The sequence below is a fragment of the Stegostoma tigrinum genome, chromosome 35 (genome assembly GCF_030684315.1).
Source record: "Stegostoma tigrinum isolate sSteTig4 chromosome 35, sSteTig4.hap1, whole genome shotgun sequence".
Classification (NCBI taxonomy): domain Eukaryota; kingdom Metazoa; phylum Chordata; class Chondrichthyes; order Orectolobiformes; family Stegostomatidae; genus Stegostoma; species Stegostoma tigrinum.
In genome coordinates this window covers 8,857,465-8,884,659 of record NC_081388.1, presented here as the reverse complement: position 1 = coordinate 8,884,659, position 27,195 = coordinate 8,857,465, and the positions used below count along the sequence as shown (strand labels likewise).

The 27,195-nt window shown below is 46.4% G+C and overlaps 1 long non-coding RNA gene across 2 annotated transcripts in view; it reads right to left on the bottom strand.

Annotated features, from left to right (window-relative positions):
• Positions 1 to 26,894, bottom strand: part of LOC125447619 (uncharacterized) — a 56,044-nt gene extending 29,150 nt beyond the window's left edge. For both annotated transcript variants that reach the window (XR_007246577.1, XR_009442981.1), the window contains exons 1-2: positions 26,781 to 26,894; positions 20,736 to 20,858 (exon numbers count right to left, since the gene is read on the bottom strand). This is a non-coding gene — a long non-coding RNA (uncharacterized LOC125447619). The remainder of the gene's footprint in view (positions 1 to 20,735; positions 20,859 to 26,780) is intronic.
• Positions 26,895 to 27,195: the final 301 nt, after the last annotated feature.

Genomic DNA, 27,195 nt, shown 5'->3' with positions numbered 1-27,195 from the left:
CTGTGGTCTTTCAGCTGTTGCTCAGATGTTTTGTGCTGCGATAGAAACGTCCTGGGCATCTACCATGAACCCACTGAAAGGATGGGGTTGCCGGAGGGGTAAGTGAATAGCTGCGAGGAGACCAAGCAGCTTGACTTTGAGAACTCCAACCTTCGATCAAAACACCGAGCACGTTATGAGGTAAAATCAAAAGTCTAGAGATGCTGGAAATCTGGAGAAACTCAGCAGATCAGGAATGAGTTCTGAAGAAGTCACAGTGGGCACAAGATCATTAATTCTGTCTCATTCTGTCTTCAGAGAGGCTGCCTGACCTGTTGAGTTTTTACAGCATCCTCACTATAGACCCAGATAGGGCCACTCTGCCCATTGCCATTTTCTTGTTCTCTTCAAACAGCACTTCAGTTAGTTTCTTTCTGTCATCTTTCTCCCATAGCCCTGTACATTTCTTTTTTTTCTCTCTCTGCAGATAAATATCCAGTGTTCTTTGATCATACTCTTGGGCGATGTGCTCTGGAGTCAAACATCTCTGGTTGGAGAATAAGAACTGCAGATGCTGAGAATCAGGAACAAAAACGGAAGTCGTTGGAAAAGCTCAGCATCTGAGGAGAAGAATAAAATCAGAGTTAAGGTTTCGGGTCTGGCGACCCTCCTACCGAACCGTTCTGGGCAAGGGTCAACGCTCCCAAAACATGAACTCTGATTTTTTTCTTCTCAGGTGCTGCCAGACCTGCTGAGCTTTTCCAGCAACTTCTGTTTTTGTTCTTTGTCTCTGGCTGAAGGTTTGGTTAGCTCAGTTGGTTGGACAGCCGGTTTACAATGCAGAATGATGCCAATGGCCTGAGTACAGCTCCATTGGGTGGCTCAGTGGTTTGCCCTGCTGCCTCACAGTGCCCGGGTTCGATTCCACCCTCGGGGTGGCTGTCTGCATGGAGTTGGCACATTCTCCCAGTGTCTGCGTGGGTACCCTCCGGGTGCTCCAGTTTCCTTCCACAGTCCAAGAGATGTGCAGGATAGGGTGAGTTGGCCATGGGAAATTGCCCCATAGTCACCAGGGATGTACAGGCTTGGTGAACACACCAAGTTTAAAAACCCCATGCAAGTTTACAGGGATTGGTTGGGAGCATACTTTTGATGGGCCAAGTGACCTCTTTCTGCACTGTAGGGATTCTATCACCATGGTGATATGATATGAAGGCTGAGCGTATGGTTAAGATCTGGGATGTGCTAACTGAGGCTGCGATGGAGGCTCACATAAAAGAAATTTCCGGAAGGGAGTTTGACGGTTATCCGAAAAGATCGACGTGTTGGGCTCAGGGGAGAAAGACGAGGCTCAGCTGGGGATCGATGGGCCGAACAGCCTCATGTGGTGTAGGAACTCCCTGCCTGTGAGCATGACAGAAAGTGCTCCATCAGTGGCAGCACACGTACCAGGAACTGTGGCTGACTGGGCTCACCAGGGGGGAACTTGGCCCCGAGTAAATGCTGAGGCAGTTGTCAGGTGCAGTGATGGGAAATGTTGACTTGGCTGCAAAAACACAAAGTGTGCTAAATGAAACCTCTCCTCACTTCCGCCACAACTCTCACCAAAACCTCAGACGTGCAAAATGCTACAAGCAAGCTTGCTGGTGGTTCTGAGTCGCTTTATCAAGTTAAAGTTGGCCGCGATGTTTTCCTACAGATTGTAAAATGCTAGCTATTCATCAACCCTGCAGGATCCCAAATCTTTCTCTTCTCATTTGCAATGAGAGCTTTGCTTTAAATCCATGAAGGGGGTCAGGTCAGAGGAGAAACAGTTTTCAGATCTGTGAGGTAGGGGGTGGGAGGAGACACCAGTTTAAGAAGATTGGCAACAGAACCAACCACAACAACGTGAAGGCAAGCCATTCGGCCCATCAAGTCCACACTGGCCCCTCGAACAGCATCCCATTCAGGTCCCACCTCCCCCACCCTATCCTTGTAACCCCGCATTTCCAACGGCTAACCCACCTAGTCTGCATACTCCTGAACACTATGGGCAATGTAGCATGGCCAAGCAACATCTTTGGACTGTGGGAGGACACCGGAGCACCCGGAGGAAACCCACGCAGACACGGGGAGAACGTTCAAACTCCACACAGTCACTCAAAGGTGGAATCGAACCCGGGTCCCTGGTGCTGTGAGGTGACAGTGCTAACTATTGAGTCACCGTGCCTTTTTTGCTAACCCCTTCAACCTCTGCACACCCCACCCTCTATTCTCTGTGGACCCTGTCCAGATACTCCATGATTTTGAAGATTTCCATCAAATCTGCATTCAGCCTTGTTTCCTCCAACAAAAGCAGTCCAAATTTCTCCACCCAGCTACATAACTGGTATTCCCCTGGACAAAGGAACTGAGGGCTTTGTTGTGAACTTTGCAGCTGACACAAGGATGGATGGTAGGGACAGGCTGAAGAAGCATGGAGGCTGCAGAAGGACTTGGACAGGTTAGGAGAGTGGTCAAAGAGGTGGCAAATGGAATACAATACGGGAAAGTGCGAGGTTATGCACTTTGAGAAGAGGAATAAGGATGTAGACTGCTTTCTAAATGGAGAAAGGCTTTGAAAACCTTAAGGAAACAGGAACTTGGGACTCATAATTTTTGATTATTTTTAAGGTCAACACGTAGGCTCACCTTGCGGTTCGGAAGGCAAATACAATGTCAGCATTCATTTTCAGAGAGCAAGAATACAAGAGCGGAGGTACATTACTAAGCCTGTATAAGGCTCTAGTCAGACCACATTTGGAATATTGTGAGCATTTTTAGGCCCTGTATCTAAGGAAGGTTGTGCTGGCCTTGTGGGGAGCGCAAAGAATGATCCTGGGATGAAGAGCTTGTTGTATAAGGAGACAATGTGTCTGTAATCGATGGAGTTTCAAAGGATGTGGGGTATCTCATTGAAACTTACAGGATAAAGAGAGGCCCGAATAGAGACGATGTGGAGAAAATGTTTCCACTAGTAGGGGAGACTAGGATCTGAGGACACGGTGAAGGGACAATCCTTTGGAACTGAGATGAGGAGGAATTTCTTCAGCCGGAGGGTGGCGTACCAATCAAACTCATTGCTGCAGAGGGCTGTGGAGACCAAGTCATTGAGTGTCTTTAAGACCAAGATAGATATGTTCCCAATTAGTAAGGGGAGCAAGGGTTATGGGAGAAGGCAGGAGCATGGGGTTGAGAAATGTGCCAACCATGTTCAAACAGCAGAACAGACTCCATGAGCTGAATGTCTGAATTGTTTTCCGATATTTTATGGTTTTAAGGTCTATCGAATTGAGTGAGTCTCAACATATTTTCCCCGAAGTTATTTCAACGAAGCCTTCCAGACCCAAGACCCCATCAGCGAGACAGGTAACAGCAAACTGATGATGGGAATGCCTGAAACCCACAGTGTCCATAATCAACTCTGAGACATCTCCATCCCTTAACTGAAAAACACTAACAAACAGAATGGGAGATAACAAGGTGTAGAGCTGGATGACACAGCAGGCCAAGCAGCATCAGAGGAGCAGGAAAGCTGACATTTCAGGCCTAGTCTCCTGACGAAGGCCCTGGGCATGAAACATCAGCCTTCCTGCTTCTCTGATGCTGCTTGGCCTGCTGTGTTCATCTAGCTCTACACCTTGTTATCTCTGATTCTCCAGCATCTGCAGTTTCTACTGTCTCTGAAACAAACAGAACGGAACTGATTTATCATTCACTGAACTCAGTCTAGCTTCAATACTTCGCTCAACATACAGATTCCAGAAGACCTTTCACTTCTTATTTCATGTATTTTAAAAATTTTTTTAAATGTAATACACACCCACAAACACAAAAGCTCGCTCAAACACACATACACTCATATACTGTGTCTCTCTTTCTTTTCTATCACACAGACACACATGAACTCACATACATGTACTTATACTTACATACCACATACACAGTCTCTCTCTCTCACACACACATACTCATAAGCATACACTCACAATTGCACATATGCGCACAGACTGTCTATCTCTCACACACACACCATACTCACACACAGACAGACTGACAGACAGACAGACACACACACACAGACATACACTCACACACACACACACACACACACACACACACACACACACACACACACACACACACACACACACACACACACACACACACACGATACTGTAGATGGTACGGATAATGGACAGACTTTGGCGAGTCAGGAGGTGAGTTATCCACTGCGGGAAACCTAGCCTCTGCCCTGCTTTAGTAGCCTCTGTGTTTATGTGGTGAGCCCAGCTTCTGGTCAATGGTGACCCACTAAGATGTTGATAATGGGAAAATCATCAATAATAAGGGTATTGAATATCGATGGGTGATGGTCAGATTCTGTCTAGCTGGAGATTGTCATAGCCTGGCATTTGTGAGGCGTGAATGTTACTTTCTGCTTGTCAGCCCCAAGCCTGGATGTTGTCCAGATCTTGTTGCAATTGAACACGGACTGCTTCAGTACCTGAGGAGCCGCGAATGGTGCTGAACATTGTGCAATCATAAGCGAACACCCCCACTTCTGACCTTATGATGGAGGGAAGGTCATTGATGAAACAGCTGAAGATGGTTGGGCCGAGGGCACTGTCCTGAGGAACTCCTGCAGAGATGTCCTGGAGCTGAGATAATTGACCTCCCACAACCATGACCATCTCCCTATGTGTCAGGTATGACTCCAACCACAGGAGAGTTTTCCCCCTGATACCCATTGATTCCAGTTTTACTGGGGCTGACTTGTCACAGGCCTCCAGTCCGAGAAACAGCCTTCAACCATCACCCTCTGCTTCCAACCATTGAGCTAGTTTTGAATCCAGTTAGCTGGCTCTCCCTGGATCCTCTGTGACCTAACCTTCATGACCAGCCTGCTGTGCAGGACCTTGACAAAGATCTTACTAAAGTTCATATCAACAACATCCACAGCCCTATCCTCATCTATCCTCCCGGTTACCTCTTTGAAAAACTCTAAAAGATTTGTCAGGCATGATTTCACTTGCACGAATCCATGCCGACTATCCCTAATCAGACCTTAACTATCCAATTGTTGGTAGATCTTGTCTAATATCCTCTCCAAAGTCCTCAGTATCCTCTCCAGTAACATGCCTGCCACTGATGTTAGGCTCATTGGCCTGTAGTTCCCTGCCTTGTCTTTGCTAGCTTTCTCAAGCAATGGAACAACAGTAGCTGCCTTCTAGCCTCCAGTTACTGGAGATTGGGTGCTGGCATGGACTGGGTTGAGAAGGTTGTTATTATGAACACTTTATGCACTTAGTTTTCTAATACATTCCCATGATCTGTTATTGCGGGTGTTTTTATTTCTTTACTTTTTGATTATTTTTTCCGAAGAATTTGTTCTTAAGATCTGCACTGAGGTACCTAAGTGCCTAAGATGGCACAGTAATGTGGCAATTTGTAAACCTTTCACTGCACTGATCTGAGCACATTAACAATAAAGGTAATTCAATTCAATTCAAATTAGCTTGGGATTAGGGTCAGCATGGACTGGTTGGACCGAAGGCTGGGTTTCTGTGTGGTATGGCTCTATGGTTCTACGTCACTTGGGTCCCCTCTCACCTTCCTCTTTCACAGTTTATCGACATTCAGATAATAATATGCCTTGATATACACACATTTAAGAACTTCCTGATGTGTGAAGTCAGGATTTCTCATTTTATTGAACAGTCTCAATATATTCCGTAGAGGCAGGAGAAAAAATTTGCATCAAAGCCAATCAGAGTCATTCAGGTCTGTGACAGAAATCACCGTCACTATGGCACTATGGAATAGACCTGGAGGCGGATGTATAGAATATTTTTCAGACAAGGAGGCTCCCAAAACTGACCTCTATTGTCCAGGCCACTCTCAAGGTTAATGAGTCATCATAGCTACAACTGGGATTCTCTATAACAAGGGGAAGCATCCGGCTCCAGAACTCAACACAATTCTATTGAAAACTGGACACCGCACAGGAAATCGTCTCATCAACTGTGCCACTCCATTACAATGAAAAGCTTTCCTTGTTTCCAGCTGAATTCTGCAGTTTTCATTGTTTCATTGGTGAAAGCACAATGTTTGGAGAGTTGGATGATACTGCAGAATGAAGCAGCGTCTTTTCATCATTGCTGAATGCCTTGACAGGCCGGGACAGTGTGTCCCTTTGAGCTGTAACATGGTGTAAAGGTCAGAAAGCTCACATCCTGGATAAACTGAGCCAACTGCAGCGGGCAGCAACAGACCCACGCTACCCCTGAGCAAAAAGGCATTGATAAAGCAGGAGACCTTTCTGCTTTCAATCTCACCTTTACCTTTATTTCATTTTCACTTTCTATCTCTCTCGACTTATCTGTTTCTCTGTCTCCGTCTTCTTTTGCTCTTTCTCTCTCTCCCCCTTTATTTTAATGTCATTCCCTCTTGTTTCATTGTTATGGTCAGGAAGATAATTTAGCAATTTTTATTGGGAACAGTACAATTGCTAAATGTATGAATCCTGAGACCCGGGTAATGTTCTGGGGACCTGGGTTCGAATCCCGCTACAACAGATTGAATTAAATAAAAGTCAGGGATCTAATGATGGCTCCGTGAATCTGTTGTGAATTGTCTGAAAATCCATCTGGTTCACTAATGCCCTTTAGGGAAGAAAGCTGCAATCCTTACCTGGTCTGGCCTACATGTGACTCCAGACCCACAGCAATGTGGTTGACTCTTGACAGTCCCCTGGGCAATTAGGGATGGGCAATAAATGCTGGCCTGACCAGTGACACCCACATCCCATGAATGAATAAAAAAAGTTATTAGCGTCAAACGATAATGGGAACTGCAGATGTTGTAGAGTCCAAGATAACCAAGTGTGGAGCTGGATGAACACAGCAGGCCAAGCAACATCTCAGGAGCACAAAAGCTGATGTTTCTGGCCTAGACCCTTCATCAGAAGATGGGTTTCTGTGTTGTATGGCTCTACGGTTCTATGGCACTCTGATTAAGGGTCTAGGCCCGAAACGTCAGCTTTTGTGCTCCTGAGATGCTGCTTGGCCTGCTGTGTTCATCCAGCTCCACACTTTGTTATATTAGCGTCAAATGACAGTCTTAAAGTCATGATGTTGTTGCTAAGATTTGCCACTTGTGCCTCAGCTGGTTTCTTATCTCAGAGATGGAGACTCTTGGTTTGAGTCCCACTGTACAGCTCCTGCACCAATAATTATGAAAGGCTGATGTATCAGTGCGAAAGGGTGCTGCTTGGTTGGTCCTGCTGTCTTTGAATGAGAAATCAAACTAAAACCCACTCCTCCCCCAGCATTTGGTTGAGAATATTGCTGGATTGTTTCAGAGAACAGTGAGGGTTTACCAAAGATATCTGGGATCGGTGGGTGGTGGGGGAGGGGAGTATAACTATCCCTCAAATAAAGAATACAAACATGGCTTATGATCAGAGAGAGAGAGGGTGGTGGCAGAGGGTTTTTGTTTGGACTGGAGGCCTGTGGCCAGCGGTGTGCCTCAAGGATCGGCGCTGGGTCTAATGTTGTTTGTCATTTATATAAATGATTTAAATGAGAATACTGGAGGCAAGCTCAGTAAGTTTGCAGATCTTACCAAAATTTGTGGTATAGTAGACGGGGAAGATGGTTATCGAAGTGCGCAACAAGATCTTGATCAGATGGCAAAGTGTGAAGCTGGATGAACGCAGCAGGCCAAGCAGCATCTCAGGAGCACAAAAGCAGACGTTTCAGGCCTAGACCCTTCATCAGAGAGGGGGATGGGGAGAAGGTTCTGGAATAAATAGGGAGAGAGGGGGAGGCGGACCGAAGATGGATAGAGGAGAAGATAGGTGGAGAGGAGAGTATAGGTGGGGAGGTGGGGAGGGGATAGGTCAGTCCGGGGAGGACGGACAGGTCAAGGAGGTGGGATGAGGTGATAGGAAGGAAATGGCGGCTTGAGGTGGGAGGAAGGGATGGGTGAGAGGAAGAACAGGTTAGGGAGGCAGAGACAGGCTGGGCTGGTTATGTGATGCAGTGGGGGGAGGGGACAAACTGGGCTGGCTTTGGGATGCAGTGGGGGAAGGGGAGATTTTGAAGCTGGTGAAGTCCACATTGATACCATTGGGCTGCAGGGTTCCCAAGCGGAATATGAGTTGCTGTTCATGCAACCTACGGGTGGCATCATTATGGCACTGCAGGAGGCCCAGGATGGACATGTCGTCTGAGGAATGGGAGGGGGAGTTGAAACGGTTTGCGACTGGGAGGTGCAGTTGTTTAGTGCGAACCGAACGTAGGTGCTCTGTGGTAGAGGAGGCCACAACAGGAACAGCGGATATAGTATACCACGTTAGCAGATGTGCCGGTGAACATCTGCTTGATGTGGAAAGTCTTCTTGGGGCCTGGGATGGGGGTGAGGGGGGATGTGTGGGGGCGGGTGTAGCACTTCCTGCAGTTGCAGGGTAAAGTGCCAGGGGTGGTGAAGCTGGAGCGGAGTGCGGAGAGGACAAGGGAGTCACAGAGAGAGTGGTCCCTCCGGAAGGCAGATAAAGTTGGGGAGGGAAAAATGTCTTTGTGGTGGGGTCGGATTGCAGATGGCGGAAGTTCGGAAGATGATGCGTTGGATCCAGAGGTTGCTGGGGTGGTACGTGAGGACAAGGGGAATTCTGTTTTGGTTGTTATTGTGGGGAGGGGGTGTGAGGAATGAATTGCGGGAAATGCAGGAGACATGGTCGAGGGCATTCTCAACCACTAAGCGGGTGAAGTTGCGGTCCTTTAAAAACGAGGACCTCTGAGATGTATGGGAGTGGAATGCTTCATCCTGGGAGCAGATGGGTGGAGGCAAAGGGATTGGGCATAGTGGATGGCATTTTTGCTGGAAGGTGGGTGGGAGGAGGTGTATTCCAGGTAACTGTGGGAGTCGGTGGGCTTGAAATGATATCCGTTTCCAGATGGTTGCTGGGGATGGAAAGAGAGAGGTTCAGGAAGGAGAGGTAGTGTTAGTGACAGTCCAGATGAACTTGAGGTTGGGGTGGAAGGTGTTGGTGAAGTGGATGAACTGTTCGAGCTCCTCTGGGGAGCAAGAGGCAGTGCTGATACAGTCATCGATGTAACGGAGGAAGAGGTGGGAGATAGGGCCAGTGTAGGTACGGAAGAGGGATTGTTCCACGTAACCTACAAAGAGGAGGACATAGCTTGGGCCCATGCAGGTACCCATGGCCACCCTCTTAGTCTGTAGGAAGTGGGAGGAATCAAAAGAGAAGTTGTTGAGGGTGGGGAAGAGTTCGGCTAAGCGGATGAGGCTGTCGGTGGAGGGGGAATGGTCGGGCCTGCAGGACAGGAAGAAGCCTTTAGGCCATCTGCATGGGGAATGCAGGTGTATAGGGACTGGAAGCCCATGGCAAAAATTAGGTGTTGGGGACCGGGGAATTGGAAGTTCTGGAGGAGGTGAAGTGCGTGGTTGGTGTCAGGATGTAGGTGGGGAGTTCCTGGACCAAGAGGGAGAAAATGGAGTCCAGATAGGTGGAGATGAGTTTGGTGGGGCAGGAGCAGGCGGAGACAATGGCTCAACCAGGGCAGGTGTGTTTGTGGGATTTTGGGAAGGAGATAGAAGCGGGCAGTGCGGGGTTGGGGAACAATGAGGTTGGAGGCTGTGGGTGGGAGATCACTTTAGGTGATGAGGTTGTGGATGCTTTTGGGAGATGATGGTTTGGTGCTCAGGGGTGGGGCCCTGATCGGGGGACGGCAGGAGGTGGTGCCGGAGAGTTGGCGGCTGCCCTCGGCGATGTAGAGGTCAGTGCACTATGCTACAAATGGGTCTCCTTGTCCGCAGGATTTATGGTGAGGCTGGGATTGGAGCGGAGGGCTGCACGTTCTGTAGTGGAGAGGTTGGAGTGGGTGAGAGGGGTAGAGAAGTTGAGGCGATTGTTGTCTCGACGGCAGTTGGAGATGAAGAGGTCACGGGAGGGTAGGAGGCCTTGGGGTGGTGTCCAGGAGGAGGACTTGTGTTGGAGGTGGGAGAACAGGTCAGTGGAGGGAGTGTTAGGCTCATGGTTAAAGAAGTAAGCGTGGAGGAAGAGGTGGCGGAAAAACTGCTCAATGTCCAAGCATGACATATATTCGTTGATGTATGGGTGGAGGGGTACAAAGGTGAGCTCTTTACTGAGGACCGACCGTTCGTCCTCAGTAAGGGGGAGGTCTGAGGGGATGGTGAAGACTTGGCAGGGGTGGGTGCTGCTGTCTCCTCTGGAGCTGCAGGCTGGGGAGGCATTTTGTTTCAAATCTGGTAGTTTAATCAATCAAATTGCTTCCAAAACACAATGCCTGGCACTTGGCTTTCAAATTAGAAAAATGTGGGAATAGCTATACAAGGCAACGGGTATGAAAATAAACTGGGCAAGACCCAAACCTACTAGGAATTTTATTTTGATAACCACCTAACTCATCGCAACTCTAGCACACTCTCAGTTCACAAGCTGCTCAAGTCTCATCCTGGTCTTTGTTATTTCTAGCCTTGACTCCCCCAATCACTCCTGCCCTATTCAGGCCACTTTGAAGTTCAGGTCATCCAAGTTCTTCTGTTGATCCATGTCTTAAGATGCATTGAATCACCATCACCCATTACTCCTGAGTTCTCTGATCGATGTTGACATTCAGTTTGGTGATTTTGAAATGGTCATCCTTCTTTTTGAATATGTTCACAGTTTTATGCCTCCCTCATCCTGCAATCTCTCTCAGTCCTATAACCCTCTGAGATATCTGTGTTTTCCCAATGCTGACCTCTTGCCCAAACTGTGAATCCGGCTGATGAAAGTTTGATGGTAACTTCACTTCAGTGCCAAACTCTGAAATTCCTGACTAAATCTTGTTGACTATGGCTTTAAGAAGTGTTGTTTGGTTTTGGTGTTTTATGAAGAAAGGTTGAGACAGTGGTGGTGATGAGCAGCCTGCTCCAAAGGCCAAAAGATAAACGGCTTGTGAGGCCGTGGGGACTTTATTAAAAGGTGGATCAATAAACGCAGCCTGAATAGGTGGGGTCAAGCTCCCACAGCACCAGGATTTTTAGATTTAGTTGTTCAGTAGCAGTGGTTGCTGAGATCTTGAAACTGGGTTTGGAAGCTACAGTACATCTCTCCCTGTTACTCTCCCTCTCAGAGTTTTCTCTTGATGGTTTTTCTTCCGGCTGTTAGAATTTCATGAGGCTGTCTATTTTACTGAATTTGCCTTTGACAAGGATGTGGTTAGGGGATGTTACTATATTGGAACAACAGTTGTTTAGGAGTTAAATGATCTGTTATTCAGTTAAGTATTACAAAAGAATTAAGTTATTCCAATTACTGTTGTTGTCTTTTAAATATAGTGTATGAATAAAGTGTGTTTTGTTCTGTAGTATAGCAGTGTAACCGATCAAATTACTCCCAAAATGGCACTTTCCTTTAAGCTAAGAAAAAAAGTTAGGGTTGAGGCTAAATTCTCCATTTATTTCGAAGGGGTGTCACACAACAACTCGCTCAACATCATTAATGACAAAACATTTGGTGAAAAATTCCTTACCCGACTCAGTGTCAAATATCACTTGATAATGCTGATGCAGAACTGCACCATTTTGGAACGGTGGCTATATTAATGCATATTGTCAGTGGACAATTTCAGATCTAAGAGGGGCAGCGAGCAGGGTAGCACTGGCAGTGAAGAGGCTAACTGTGGACTCAATACATATCTTGCATTGAATGGTCTCTGCCTGGACCCTATCCAACAGATGGACACTGTCAGATATACAAGGAGGAAGACAATGACAAGAAGCAGAGTAAACACTGCCCAGTGTGTGGGCAGCTCAATGCAATGTGACATCTGTTTTCTCAATAATGTATTCAACAGCCTTCAGAATGATTCCCTTCCCAGTCCCTGCTCCCAGAGCAGAATGAAACAGAGCACAAAGGTTGCAAAAGATGGAAAAAACATCACAACAAGAATCAGACAAAGTGTAGATTAGAAAGACTGCAGTCTGTTAATGATTCAGATACACTCCGCTCAGTAAAGAGAAACATTACAGAAATTCAAATAGCTTGAATGCAACTAAGCTGCGACGAGGTTCCCCGCAGCAATCTCTTGGATGTCACTCACACTTACTGGAAAACATTCTAATAAATGCCAAACTTTCAGTGTAGCTCTCTCGTCACTGTAACACTCTCCGAGAGACCCCACCAATACCGTGTTCTGGAACACATTCATAAACACCCCACATAATCGCTGTAACACTCTGCGCAATCTTCGCTACAACATTCTGATGTCCTCCACACCAATCACTGTAAATTTCTCAGATATATTCAATACCCCTCACTGTAAAAGTCTCTGATATAGCCCACACCCCTCACTGTAACACTCTCTGTTATACCCCACGCCCCTCACTGTAACACTCTCTGATATACCCCACACCCCTCACTGTAACACTCTCTGTTATACCCCACACCCCTCACTGTAACACTCTCTGATATACCCCACACCCCTCACTGTAACAATCTCTGTTATACCCCATACCCCTCACTGTAACACTCTCTGATATACCCCACACCCCTCACTGTAACACTCTCTTTTCTACCCCAAACCCCTCACTGTAACACTCTCCGACATACCCCACACCCCTCACTGTAACACTCTCTGATATACCCCACACCCCTCACTGTAACACTCTCTTTTCTACCCCAAACCCCTCACCCTAACACTCTCCGACATACCCCACACGCCTCACTGTAACACTCTCTGATATACCCCTCACCCCTCACTGTAACATTCTCTGTTTCTCCCCCACACCCCTCACTGTAACACTCTCTGATATACCCCACATCCCTCACTATAACACTCTCTGATATACCCCACACCCCTCACTGTAACACTCTCTGTTATACCCCACACCCCTCACTGTAACACTTTCTGTTATACCCCACACCCGGCTCTTTTTCATGATGCCCAAGCGCTCACTTAATTATCTCCCTTGTGTTTGACATGGCTGGCCTTCCTTATCGCTGCCCTCGGAGACTCAGCCTTGGTACGAGGAGATAGTTTCAAACTCGCACCCTTTTCAGAGCCCACTGACACCAGCCTTCTGTGCATTCCTCCTGCAAAATATCTGACGTAAGATAGATGGAATCGACCATCCCAAATTTCCTTGTTTGGCTCACACAATCAATCCTCACTGTCTTGCAGTTTGTTCTGGGAATCTTTGCAAAACAGAAAACTTCCTACATGTTTATCGCCAAAACATCCACGGATACAAGTTGCCTTGTTGAGATACCCGTGCAGTAAATAAAATGGTTCACAGTGCCAAACCACAGCATTTGGGCTTTCATATGCAAGAGCAACGTGTTGACGTCGAACTTGTATAACACACTCATTCATCCTCAGCTGGATTCTTGCGTACGGTTGTTCATGCCACACTATAGGAAGGATGAGACCTCATTGAAGTGAGCGCAGATCTGATTTCTAAGAATGGTTCAAGGGAAGAGAAACTTCAGTGATGAGGATACATCGAAGAAGTCGGGAGAATGTCTCTGGGGAGAAGGAAACTGAGAGGAGATCTGATAGAGGCTTCTGAAATCACAAGTGGGTTGTGCAGAGGAGGTATGGCAAAGGTGTTGCAGTGCGAGAGAGATCCCCTGAGGTGGCAAAGGTTCTTCTGCTCTGGAAAGGAGTTAGAGGGATGTGGGAAAAGTGTTTTTGACAGAGTGAATAGTCAAGGTATGGAATATACTGCTTGGAAATGTGGTGGGGACAGGTGCAATTGAGACATTCAAGAGGGACATTGGGTGGTTATTTGGACAGAAATGTTGTGCATATGAGGGGAAGGCAGCAGATTGGCACTCGGTAGTAGAACCAGTGCTGCTATGAATGACTGAATGGCCTCATTCAATGCTGTCACAATTCTGTGACCCTGTGCTTCTATGCCCATGTTCTGTGCCAATGCCACTGTCCTGCATTTCGTCCACCAGCAGCACCCTTCCGATGAGGGCATCAAGATTCTCTGGAGTGGCAGAGAAGGTTAAATGGAGTGATATTTTCAGAGAGTACTATCAAGGACAAACTTCATTTACACCAGATTAGATTGATTGAGACTCTCATCTTCTGAATGAGTCTAAGTTCAGATGATTGTATGTTAGTCACCCAGAATCGAAACACGAGAAGTGCAACCATCTCTGCTTAAACATGACATGTCAAGTCTATTTATCCCATTCTAATGTGTGGCTGGTATATTTACGGCAGGATCTCAACTCTCAGAATGTTTCGGCAGCCAGTTTGCGTGGGGTAACCTTTTGTCAGAAATACACCAGTCGATTTATTTCCAGCAAGTTGATCTCATCACTTAACTTTAGGAACTTATTTGACTGATAGTAAACTAGAGGGCCTTTCTTCAAAATAGCATCATCAATTTTTCTTTTATAAGTTACCATGATGGCAAACCAGCATCTGTGTTTGATTTTCAGGTGGCGGTCCTTGGGGACAAGCTGTAATGTGAGAATATTGTTCGCGGAGCCAAACCCGAGACTCAGCTTGCTTGTATTCAATGCCACCGATCCTATTGGAATGACCAGAAATTACAACTGAACCAGCAGATGTACTCTATTAGTTATGACCCAGGTGGGAGCACAGTTTCTTTCAAATCACACAATGCTCAGTTTAAATACCACTCCCAGGGGCTGGATTGCAAATTTCTGACCTTCAAATATAGTGCTGAGGGCACACTGTCTTATCAAGGGCACTGGTCTGTCCCCTGCCCACCTTTACTGCATTGTTTCCATGCTACAATGTTTAACCAGTATTTATTTGACTCTGGAGATCTTTCAGCTGTAGGCGGTGTGAAAAAAATGTTACGAAGCAAGTCTGTTTTTTTTGTCGGATACACGTGAGTGCTCCAGAAAGAAACTGCTTTGGCCACTTAAAGCCGTTTATATAGATTTAGCTGGGTTCTGACAAAGTGCTGCAACATTAACTCCGTCTTTCTCTCTACAGAACCGTTAAGTCAAAGAGCTGGTGGGTGCTGGAGATCTCAAACAGAAACAGAAGTTACTGGAGAAACAAAGTCCGGCCGCATCTGTGGAAGGAGAAAGTAGAGTTTAACGTTTCAGGTTCAGTCACCCTTCTTCAACTCCAAACATTAACTCTGTTTCCTCTCTTCACAGAAGCTGACAGACCTGTTGAGTTTCCCCAGCACTTTCTGCTTTTGTTTCTAGCTGGAACTTGCAGTTTTTATTAGTGGTTTTTGACATCTGAAATTCTACGCTTTATTTAAGAATATACTTTGCATGTGTTTGAATGGGGTTTGTGAAGACTGGAAGGATGTCTCATGGGAGCAATTAAAGACATGACACTGTACACCGAACCCTTAAGGAATATCATTGACCACTGCCTGTCGCTCACACTGTTTTGGGTAATTCTAACATGCTGCAGTGCAATTTCACACAGGAGACAAACACCCACTCCCTCCACCACTGACGCTCAGTCGCAGCAGTGTGTACCATCTACAAGATGCACTGCAGAAATTCACCAAAGATCTTCTGACAGCACCTTCCAAACCCACAACCACTTCCATCTGGGAGGGAAAAGGGCATCAGACACATGGGAACACCACCTCCTGCAAGTTCCCCTCCAAACCGCTCACCGTCCTGACTTGGAAATATATCGGCGGTCCTTCACTATCACTGGACCAAAAATCCTGGAATGCCCTCCTAAGGGTATTGTGGGTTAACCCACAGCCCAAGGACTGCAGTGGTTCAAGAAAGCAGCTCACCACCACCGTCTCAAGGGTTAACTCGGGATGGGCAAGAAACGCTGGCCCAGACGTTGATGCCTATAAAACGCTGTCAAAAATTCCACTGCACGTGCGAGCCTAACATTTTTCAAAAGGTAATATTTTCATAAGGTCATAGTTGAATTTTTTTTTGTTATTCATAGTGCTGTTGGCATCACTGGCTAGGCTACCATTCATTATCCATCCCTAATTGCCTAGAGGACAGTTAACAGTCAACCCCATCACGGTGGATAGCACTCCAGGTCAGGACAACAGGTTTGCTTTCCTCAGGGACAAGTGAGTTACTTTCAATGATAAACAATGGTTAACTCTCATCATCAGGCTCACTTTTCACTCCTAAGTTTTTTTTAGCAAAGTTTAAGTACGATCCTACTGTGTTAGGAACGAAATCCTGGCATATTAGCCTGCCATTCTAACATTGACTTCATTACACAAACCATCCCATCTCCCGACTCCCATCCTTTATAAATGATTAGTTGTTCAAAGTGTTAAATAAGTTCTCAGTGTGCTTAGAAATGGGTGTGGAACAGGACATGGTGAACCTGACCTGTCTCCAGGAAACAGACCCTTTGGTCCAAATAGTCCATGCTGACCATAATCCCAAACTAAACTGGTCCCACCTGCCTGTACTTGGCTCATATCCCACCAAACATTTCTTATTCATGGACTTATCAAAACATCTTTTAAATGTTGTACCTGTTCCCACATCCATCGCTTCCTCTGGCAGTTCATTCCACACACGAACCTCTCCCTGTGTAAAAACGTTGCCCCTCGTGTCCTTTTTAAACCTTTCTCCTCTCACCTTAAAATATGCCCGCTAGTTTTGAGCTCCCCCCTCCGAGCCTAGGGAAAAAGACCATTGTCATTCACCCTATCCATGTCCCTCATGATTTTATAAATCTCTATATGGTCACTCCTCTACTTCCGACACTCCAGCGGAAAAATGGCCCAGACTCACCAGTCTACTTTTATATCTCAAAGCCTCCATGCCGAGCAATGTCCTGGTAAATCTTTTCTGAACCCTCTCCAGTTTAACAATACCTTCCTATAACAGGGTGACCAGAACTGGACACAGTACTCCAGAAGAGGCCTCACTAACATCCTGTACAACCTCAACATGACGTCTTCAACTCCTATACTCAAAGGTCTGAATGCCTTTCTAACCACTATATAGGTTATACATGGAATAGGGACCCCTGTACGACACCATGGAGTCATGTGGTCTGATGTCTCTTCCAGTTGTATCATCAGCCATCCTTAGGGGGATAGACAGGGTAGATGCCTAGAGAGTGCCTCCCATGTAGGAGAATCTGTGACCAATAAACATCACCTCAGAGTAAATACTTTAACATTTAAGAGATTGGGAGGAGTTCCTTCTCTTAGTATATAGTTAATCTGTAGAATTCTTTACCACAGAAGCTTATCATTCAAGGCTGAGATAGACAGATTTTTAGATAGGAAGTGAATCAAGGATTATGGTGTAAGGGCAGGAAAGTGGTGCTCAAGATTATTAGATCAGCCTCAATTAATGGTAAAGCAGGTGTGATAGCTAAATGGCCTGCTATTGCGCCTATATTTTATGGAGTGTGGAGGCCCATTGTCTTTGATGACAATGTAGAGTGAACAAGCCTATAACATGTCCTAATACATTGATACGTTGTGCCACAGGGCAGCCCTTTCTTACTTTGAGAGAGAACCAGCCACTGCTCTGTGAGTGGGTTCATTGATTGCTTTATCTGCGTTCTTCCCCTGTTCACCAACCCTTCCTGTCAGATTGTTCAAGTTGATGAAATGTGAGGCTGGATGAACACAGCAGGCCCAGCAGCATCTCAGGAGCACAAAAGCTGACGTTTCGGACCTCTGATGAATGGTCTAGGCCCGAAATGTCAGCTTTTGTGCTCCTGAGATGCTGCTTGGCCTGCTGTGTTCATCCAGCCTCACATTTTATTATCTCGGATTCTCCAGCATCTGCAGTTCCCATTATCACAGATTGTTCAAGTTGCCCTGCTGCCCAATCTCCCAGCGCTAGTGTGAATTCCCAGTTCAATGCGAATTCTGTGGAATCTGCTGAGATATCCCTGGCCATGAGTACTCCTCACCCCTCTGCAGTGAGCTCAGAGAATTGTTCTGCTTCAGGGACTCGGAACAGAAAGGGAAAGTTAAAAGGCCCCATGAGGCTAACTTGAACAATGAGTCACTCTGTGATCTTCAAAGGAATGCAATTTGTTCTTGCAATTTTCCGCAGGAACAAAGTACTAACTAAATGTTGGTATCGTTGAGTCTTGCAGGAATTGGAGAAAGTAGAATGGCCAAAAATAACACCAGATGAAACTGGTGGTGCCATTCAGATGCTTAGAGAGCATGAGCACCATGATTTCATGTCCTTCCATGCTTCACCCAGTTCTACCTCTGCAACCCTCACTCAACCTTGTGAGATCTCTGCTTCTACAATTGCCTTTATTTTTCTGAGATATGTGTGTCACTGTCTGGACCAACATCTACTGCCCATCCCTAATTGCCCAGAGGTCAACAACATTGCAGTGGGTCTGGAGTCACAAGTAGGCCAGACCGGGTAAGGTTGGCAGTTTCCTTCTCTAAAGGACATTAGTGAATCAGATGGGTTTTTCTGACAATTGGCTATCGATTCATGGTTGTCATCAGACTCTTATTTCCAGACTATCATTGAATGTAAATTTTGCCATCTTCCATGGTGAGATTTGAACCCAGGTCTCCAGAATATTTCTTGTGCCTCTGGATTTAAAAATATCTATCAATAATAGTACTAGGCAACCGCCTAACCATGATCTTCCATATCTTTGTCTCACCATTGACTGCCATGCCATGTCTTTCCACCTGAAGCCTCAAAGGATCTATCCTAAACCTTTCCACATTGGGGCAACAGGATGGCTCAGTGGCTAATACTGTTGCTCCGCACCTTCAGGGGCCTGAGTTCAATTCCAGCCTCCGGTGTATGGAGTTTGCATGTTTTCCCTGTGTCTGCATGGGCTTCCTCCGCGTGCTCCAGTTTCCTCCCACAGCCCAAAGATGTGCAGGTTAGGGTGGATTGACTGTGCTAAATTGCCCCATAGTGCATAGGGTTATAGGAGGATCTGGGTGAGATGTTCTTCAGAGGTTCAGTGAGATAAATGGCCTGCTTCCAGACTCTAGGGGATGTTATGATTCAAGTCGCTTCTTAAAAACTTGATATCTTCAATGAAGCTTTCTTTTGTCTGGTCGAAGTGTCTGTACCTTTTCTTTTTATCAGTGGTGTGGCCAACACTTGTTTCCCACCCCCAAATGGCCCTGGGAATGTGGTGCCGTGTTGCCAATTTGAATTACACTGAGTGACTTGCTGGGTTCATTTCAGAAACAGGCCAAGACTGAACCCCTCTACCACCTCTGGCTGGGTGCTACATGTCTAACAATGATAGTTAAATGTTTGAAGGAAGGTACTAAGTAAGTAAAGTGGAGAGAATGTCAATGGATGCAGCTTGAATTGGAACATGTGAGAAACCTTTTCTCCCTCCGTCATTGTACAGTGGAAATGAAAAGACTGGGACCAAGTTATGAATTGGTTAGGGTTAATGATTTATGTAAGCAGAATTTTGGAGCCAGGAAGCTATCAGCATGAATGAGAAAGGTTTGCACTGGAGCCACATATAGACCAGATATCCAACGAGGAAAATCGAAAAATTGAAGACTTCATAGCAACCTGCTGATTTTATTGAGCGCTGATAATGGCTACAGTGCTTGAGTTTAGATTAATTTGCAGAGTCCATAGAGTACAGAAACAGGCCATTCAGCCCAACAAGTTCACAATGTTCTTCCGAAGAGCATTCCACCTAGACCCATTCCCCTGCCTCTGCATTTCCCATGTCCAATCCCCTAACCTAAACACTACGGGCAATTTAGCATGGCCGACCCACCTAGTCTGCACCTCTTTGGACTGTGGGAGGAAACCTACACAGACAGGGGGAGAACGTGCAAACTCCACACGGACAAAGTTTGGAATCGAACCTAGGCCCTTGGTGCTGTGAGGCAGCAGTTCTAACCACGGAGCCACCCTGCCACCCACTATACTCATCCTGTTTATTATTCTCGGTAGAATAGTGCCATATCTGAAGATGGCCATTTCTATCCACAGTTACAGTTGTGGACCACATCCTGCGAACAGACCTGTCCTTAATGTGCAAACCTCACACCAGTAACAATGATTGCTGCAAACTCTTCCCAATGTTGAATGGAGCGGGCCTGGAGAAAGCTGGGGAGAAAAAAAACACAGCATCTGTGGAGAGAGAGATTTCTGAGAATTTCCCTGCTCAGAGAGTGGTGAATCTGAGGAATTCTTTTACCTCAGAGGGCTGGCTGCGTTGTTCAGTGTACTCAAGGCTGAGACAGATGTTTAATCAGGAAGGGGAAAGCAAAGGTTGTAGAATAGAATATTTTTAGATCAGCTGTGAGGTCACTGAATGGCAGATTTAATGCGCTGAATGGTCTCATTCTTCTCCTAAGTATGATGGCCACAAAGTTAACATTTTGAGTGCTTTATGGTTTCTTCAGAGCACCATTTTTAACAGTACCTTCTTATATCATAGATCATAGAATCCCTACAGTGTGGAAACAGGCCCTTTGGTCCAACAAGTCCACACCGACCCATCCCCCTGTAACCCAGCCAAGCTCCACATCCCTGGGCACCTAGGAGTAACTTATCACGGCCAACCCACCCTAACCTACACATCTTGTGACTGTGGGAGGAAACCGGAGCACCTGGAGGAAACCCACACAGACACAGGGAGAATGTGCCAACCCCACACAGAGTCGCCTGAGGTGGGAATCGAACCTGGGTCCCTGGCACTGTGAGGCATCAGTGCCAACCACTGAGCCACCGTGCCACCCAACAGACCTCTACTACCACCCAAACTTACCCCAAATTTCCATACAGTAGCTTCTTTGGCCCCCATCCAAGACCCATTCTTGGGTTGCTATGAAGCGTCATCATTGGTCATCATACAGCCTTTCTCTCCAGCCTCGGCAACTTGGCTAGCCTTCTGGGAACAAAAAGAAACAATTGCAGTAACTGTCAGTAAAACAGCTGGTTCTCCAGCCCCAGTATTACTGTCACTAATGCACGAAACCATCCAAAGTAATTGAAGAGATATTTAAACACCGCAATGACATTTCCCTGGTTATTCTTCCCATGAATGCCCCTGAAACTATGTTCCCAATTCCTGGAGACTCTAATCTATTCCTGGTGGGCTGGCAACCCTGAACAGCTCTGTCTCTCTCCGTGAGCTTAACTCTCTGCTGGGTGTGAGGGATAAATTCTAGGTGCCATTCTGCCTTAAGCTCGGAAAATAAATTGAAGTAAACATGTTGTGCAACTGTGCACTGCAGATGCTGGAAATCTGAAACAAAAGCGGAGAATGCTGGAGAAACTCAGCAGGTCTGACAGCATGTGTAGAGAGAGAAATAGAATTAATGTTTCAAGATTAGTATAACTCTTTTGGGCTGAAAGGACTTTGTAGAGTGGATTTTTCTTTATGCTGTTGGCAGAAGGAGAGAGGGAGCGAGTGAAACACATGGTGAGGATGCTCAGAGCAAAAGACACTAATGGCAGTAAAGGAATGATAGAGGTATTAAATAAGTGTTAATGATAGGTGTGCAGAAGCAGAAGATGGGGCCTAATGTTCCGCTGGCACCTAAACTAATACAGCAAAGACACTGAAAGAACTGTGGATGCTGTAAGTCAAACAAAAACAGACACTGCTGGAGAAACTTAGCAGGCCTGGCAGCACTTGAGGAGAGAAAGGAGAGTTAACATTTCAGGTCAAGACACCCTTCTCCACAAACAAGATACAGTTGTGGGAGTTGGGCAGAGGCTACAAACCAAATGGTAGACAGTAGTTACGCTCTGCAGTTGGTCCAACTCAATGTTGAACCCTAGAGTTGTAAAATGCCTAGCAGAAAGTAAGGGTGAGTTACTCATCCAGCTTGTATCCAGCTTCAGTGGTCCACTGTAACGGGGCAGAAATGTCAGAAGAGCCAATGTGGTTTGTTGAAATGGCAAGCAACAATTCGTATGGGGCATTTCTATGAAGAAGGGCTGAGGTATTCCACAGAATGGCCATTCAGTCTGTGTATGGCCTTGCCAATGTGAAGGAGACCACAAAGCAAGCAGTAATTGCAGTTTTTCTGAAGAAGAGTCCAGACCCCGAAACGTCAGCCTTCCTACTCCCCTGATGCTGCTTGGCCTGCTGTGTTCATCCAGCTCTACACCTTGTTATTTCAGTAACTGCAGTTGACCAAATTACAGGAAGGATAAGTATATCACTGCTTCACGTGGAAAATGAGTTTGGGACATTGGACAGTGAGGACGTTTCACCATCTGCAGTGGCATAGCCAGGTACCCTGAGTGGATGTAGGAAGGTTGGCAGAGTACAGAAAGAAAGATTTACAAGGATGTTGCCAGGGTTGGAGGGCTTGAGCCATAGGGAGAGACTGAACAGATTGGGGCTATGCTCCCTGCAGTGTTGGTGGCTGAGGGGTGACCTTATAGAAGTTTATAAAATCTGAAGGGGCATGGATAGGTTAAATAAACAAGGTCATTTCCTCAGCCTAGGAGAGTCCAAAACTGGATCGCATAGGTTAAGATGAGAGGTGAAAGATTTGAAAGGGACCTAAGAGGCAACGTTTTCATGCAAAGGGTGGTGACTGTATGGAACGAGCTGCCAGAGGAGGTGGTGGAGGCTGGTACAGTTACAATATTTAAAAGGTATCTGGATGGGTATATGAATAGGAAGGGTTTAGAGAGATACGGGCCAAATGCTGACAAATGGGACTGGATTAATGTCGGATATCTGGTCAGCATGGATGAGTTGCACCAAAGGGTCTGTTTCCGTGCTGTACATCTATGACTCTAAGTGTTCGCAATGATCGAGGAACAGACTAGGGTACTGTGGGGTGAAAAGTCCCTGCAGAAGGCTGACATTAGATGAGAGAGGGATATGTGTCTGTTGGTGGCATCTTACTGGAAATGATGAGGAATAGTGCAACATTGTGCAACAGTTTTGTATACTTCAATTCCTAGTGGTAAACAGGGCTCAGAGGAGACAGAAACTAAAAGATGGCACTGGAGTGACTCTGAAGGGTCACAGTGTGACAGGATAGTGCACAGAGGCACACACACACACACACACACACACACACACACACACACACACGGATGCACTCATACACACACACGGACACACACACACACACACACACACTCGTACACACACATACACATACACACACACACACTCATACATACACATACACACGCATGCACACTGGTACACACACATTCATAATACTTGTACACGCATACACAGACACAGACACAGACACACACACACACACACACACACACAGACACACTCATACACACACACACAGACACACACACACTCATACACACACATACACAGACACACACACATACAGATGCACACATTCATACATACTCATACACACATACACGGACACACACACAGATACACACAGACACACACTCATACATGCTCATACATACACGTGCACACACACATGCATACACACACACGCATGCACGGACACACACGTGCACAGACACACACACTGACAGACAAACACACACACACACACACACACACACAAACTTGCACACTGACACATATACGCTGTGCAATCTATGAGTCAGATTGCTACTTTATTGTGGATTTGCAAATGATTAAGTCCCCCTGGGGAATTCCTCCTGCTCTACACACTGACGCAGACATCAGCTTTCAGTTACTTTATTATTTGAAGTTTCTGGAAGTGCCTGAGATGAAATTCTTCTGTTGTGTGCTGGAGCTTCAGAAACGGTCTCTACATAAGCAGACAGCACTGCTTAGTGCTGAAACATTGACTAGCTCCTGTGAGCTGCATCAGCCCAGGCTCTCACTTTATTGACTTGTGCAGTTTTTTTTGTATTTGTAGTAACAATAGTGGGTCCTGATTGAAACCAGTTCATCCATTAGAATGTTACGGCTGCCCCTGTTTTGAACCCATGCTCAGATTTGAACTTGTATTCTATTGCATTTCTTTCCTGCGTTCTCTTGGTTATTGGTCGTAAGTGTAAGGCAAGAGCCAGTCCCTGATGAAGGAGGTTAAAAACCACACAACACCAGCTTATAGTCCAACAGGTTAATTTGAAAACACAAGTTTTTTGCACTCAGGTGTAGTGTGAGAGGATATAACACCTGTGCTCCTGAGATGCTGCTTGGCTTGCTGTGTTCATCCAGCCTCACATTTTATTATCTTGGATTCTCCAGCATCTGCAGTTCCCATTATCTCGGACTACAACCTAGTAGTGTTTGATTTTTTTTTAACCCTGTCCACTCCAGCCCAACACTAGCACCTCCATATCATGGCTATTGGAGGAGACGGGGAGCTGGGGCCAGTGACTCCTGGGTGCAGAGTGACTGTCTGTGAAAGAACTGGGCAGCTGGGAGGATTGAAGTTGACTGCCCGCTTCGAGCTTCAGCAGTTTGGAGGGGCAGCCTCGGCACAAAGCTCTCTGTAGTCAGATGAAAGCCTCAACGAATGTCGGTGACCCATTAAATCAGAACCACATCCTGATGTGGGCTCACGGGCTTGCAGTGCAGTGAAGCAGCATTGCTCATTTAGACTGAAATAGCTTTCCGTATTGTGGGTGGAAGGATGTTGGCTTTGGGGAATTGGATAAGTTTCTATTTAGAGCATCAGTGTCAGAAATATAGAGTTACACTGAATAAACAGACTTTCATGCTAACTAGCCTATTCCAGTGTTTATAGGCCAAACAGACCTCCTCCTGCTCAACTCACACCATCTCAGTGTATACATGACCCCTCCTGCCCTTCCTTTCACCATTTTGTAACATCCTCTGATTCGAATTTACACTTCCTGTTGCAATAATTAAGTCTACTGTTTTCTGCAGTTACACATCTACACACTTCTCTCTCTCTCTCTCTGAGTTAAGAAACCCCTCCTAAGATAACAAAGTGTGGAGCTGGATGAACACAGCAGCCCAAGCAGCACATTAGGAGCACAAAAGCTGATGTTTCGGGCCAAACTCTTCTTCAGAATTGGGGGGAGGGGAAGGGGGTTCTGAAATAAATAGGGAGAGAGGGGGAGGCGGATAGAAGATGGATAGAGGAGAAGATAGCTGGAGAGGAGACAGACAGGTCAAAGAGGTGGGGATGGAGCCAGTAAAGGTGAGTGTAGGTGGGGGGATAGGGAGGAGATAGGTCAGTCCAATGAGGACGGACAGGTCAAGGGGACGGGATGAAGTTTGTAGGTAGGAGATGGGGGTGGGGCTTGAGGTGGGAGGAAGGACAGGTTAGGGAGGTGGGGACGAGCTGGGCTGGTTTTGGGATGCGGTAGAGGGAGGGGAGATTTTGAAGCTTGTGGACTCCACATTGATACCATTGGGCTGCAGGGCTCCCAAGAGGAATATGAGGTGCTGTTCCTGCAACCTTTGAGTGGCATCATTATGGCACTGCAGGATGAACATGTCATCTGCAGAATGGGAGGGGGTGTTGAAATGGTTCGCGACTGGGAGGTGCAGTTGTTTAGTGCAAGCCGAGCTCTACACTTTGTTATCTCAGATTCTCCAGCATCTGCAGTTCCTCCTATCTCTGAAACAATTTTAACCCCTCCTGATTTGTGTTAGGGAATGTCTTGCATTGCTGACACCTGGGTTTGGTCCCTCTGACAATCATGGATTTGCAGGAGCCCATTCAGCCCATCATGTTTGCACAGGCACTTTCAAATGAGCCATGCTATTCTCCTGCCCTCTCCTTGTAACTCCATGTGCTCACCCCTCCCAAAAACAGTTAAGCTCTCACCTGACTGCTTCAGTCCACCATGTGCTCAGGCAGCCCTAATCCAGATCTTGACTCCGTGTCATTTTCATTTCTTTACCAATCACGTTAAATTTGTGCCTGCCCATTATCTCACCCTGTCACAAGTCAGGAAAGATTCTTCTTAGGTACTAGGTCCAACTCCCTCGTGAATCTCCATCAGATCTCCCCCCAACCAATGAGGAAGACAGACCTACCTTCTCCAATCCATCACCACTGAAGTTCCTCACCCTTAGAACCACCTTCCAATGTATTCATATCCTATCTAAAGCCCATTGCCCCAAATTCCTTCCATAATGGGCCTAACCTACAGCATGTGGACTCCACTGGCTCAAGAAGGCAGCTCACCAACACCCTCTCAAGGGGCAACTAGGGGCAGGGCAATGAACCTTGGCCCGGACAATGACTCCTGCGTCCTGTGAACGAATGAGAGGCATAGATAGAGTTGATAGCCAGAGACTATTTCCCAGGGCAGAAATGGCTAGCACGAGGGGTCATAGTTTTAAGCTGGTTGGTGGAAAGTATAGAGGGGATGTCAGAGGCAGGTTCTTTACGCAGAGAGTTGTGAGAGCATGGAATGCGTTGCCAGCAGCAGTTGTGGAAGCAAGGTCATTGGGGTCATTTAAGAGACTGCTGGACATGTATATGGTCACAGAAATTTGAGGGTGCATACATGAGGATCAATGGTCGGCACAACATTGTGGGCTGAAGGGCCTGTTCTGTGCTGTACTGTTCTATGTTCTATGTTCTATGTTCTAAAACAGTGTCCCGATTTGGTTAAGTACCCAGCCCTGTGAGGCATAGAGTCATATTTAGTTTTACAATGCTCCAGTGAAAGGCTTAAAATATTCAGGAAGGTGCGATATAAATGCAGGTTGTTGCTGTGAAATACAGCACTGCTCAGAGGGCTGCTCTCCCTCAGTGCTGCACTTTGAGTGTCAGCTGAGGAAGGAGTGCGCCTCAGGCCTCAGACCCGTAGCTCTGGCCTGACATTGAAGCTGAACATGTGGGGGCTGATTAACAGCTCAGTTTTATCAAAAGCTTCGTTGAAAAGATTTGACACCCACCTGTGATATGTTCTTCATAGTCAGCACAATCTTGGTCGGTGTGCCCCCTTAATTGATAACTCCGCATGGAAAATTCCGCTCTGTGATCTTAACGATCCACTCCCTCCATGTCCCAGAAAAAAGAACCCAAACCTTTTTCATTTATGCTGATAGCTTCCTGGCTCCGAAATTCTGCTTACATAAATTATTAACCCTAACCAATTCATAATTTGGTTCCAGCCTTCTCATTTCCACTGTACAATGACGGAGGGAGAAAAGGTTTCTCACATGTTCCAATTTAAGCTGCATCCATTGACATTCTCTCCACTTTATTTACTTAGTGACTTTCTTAGAACATTTAACTATCATTGTTAGACATGTAGCACCGGGCCAGAGGTGGCAGAGGGGTTCAGGAGGGATGGTGCGAGGTGCAATG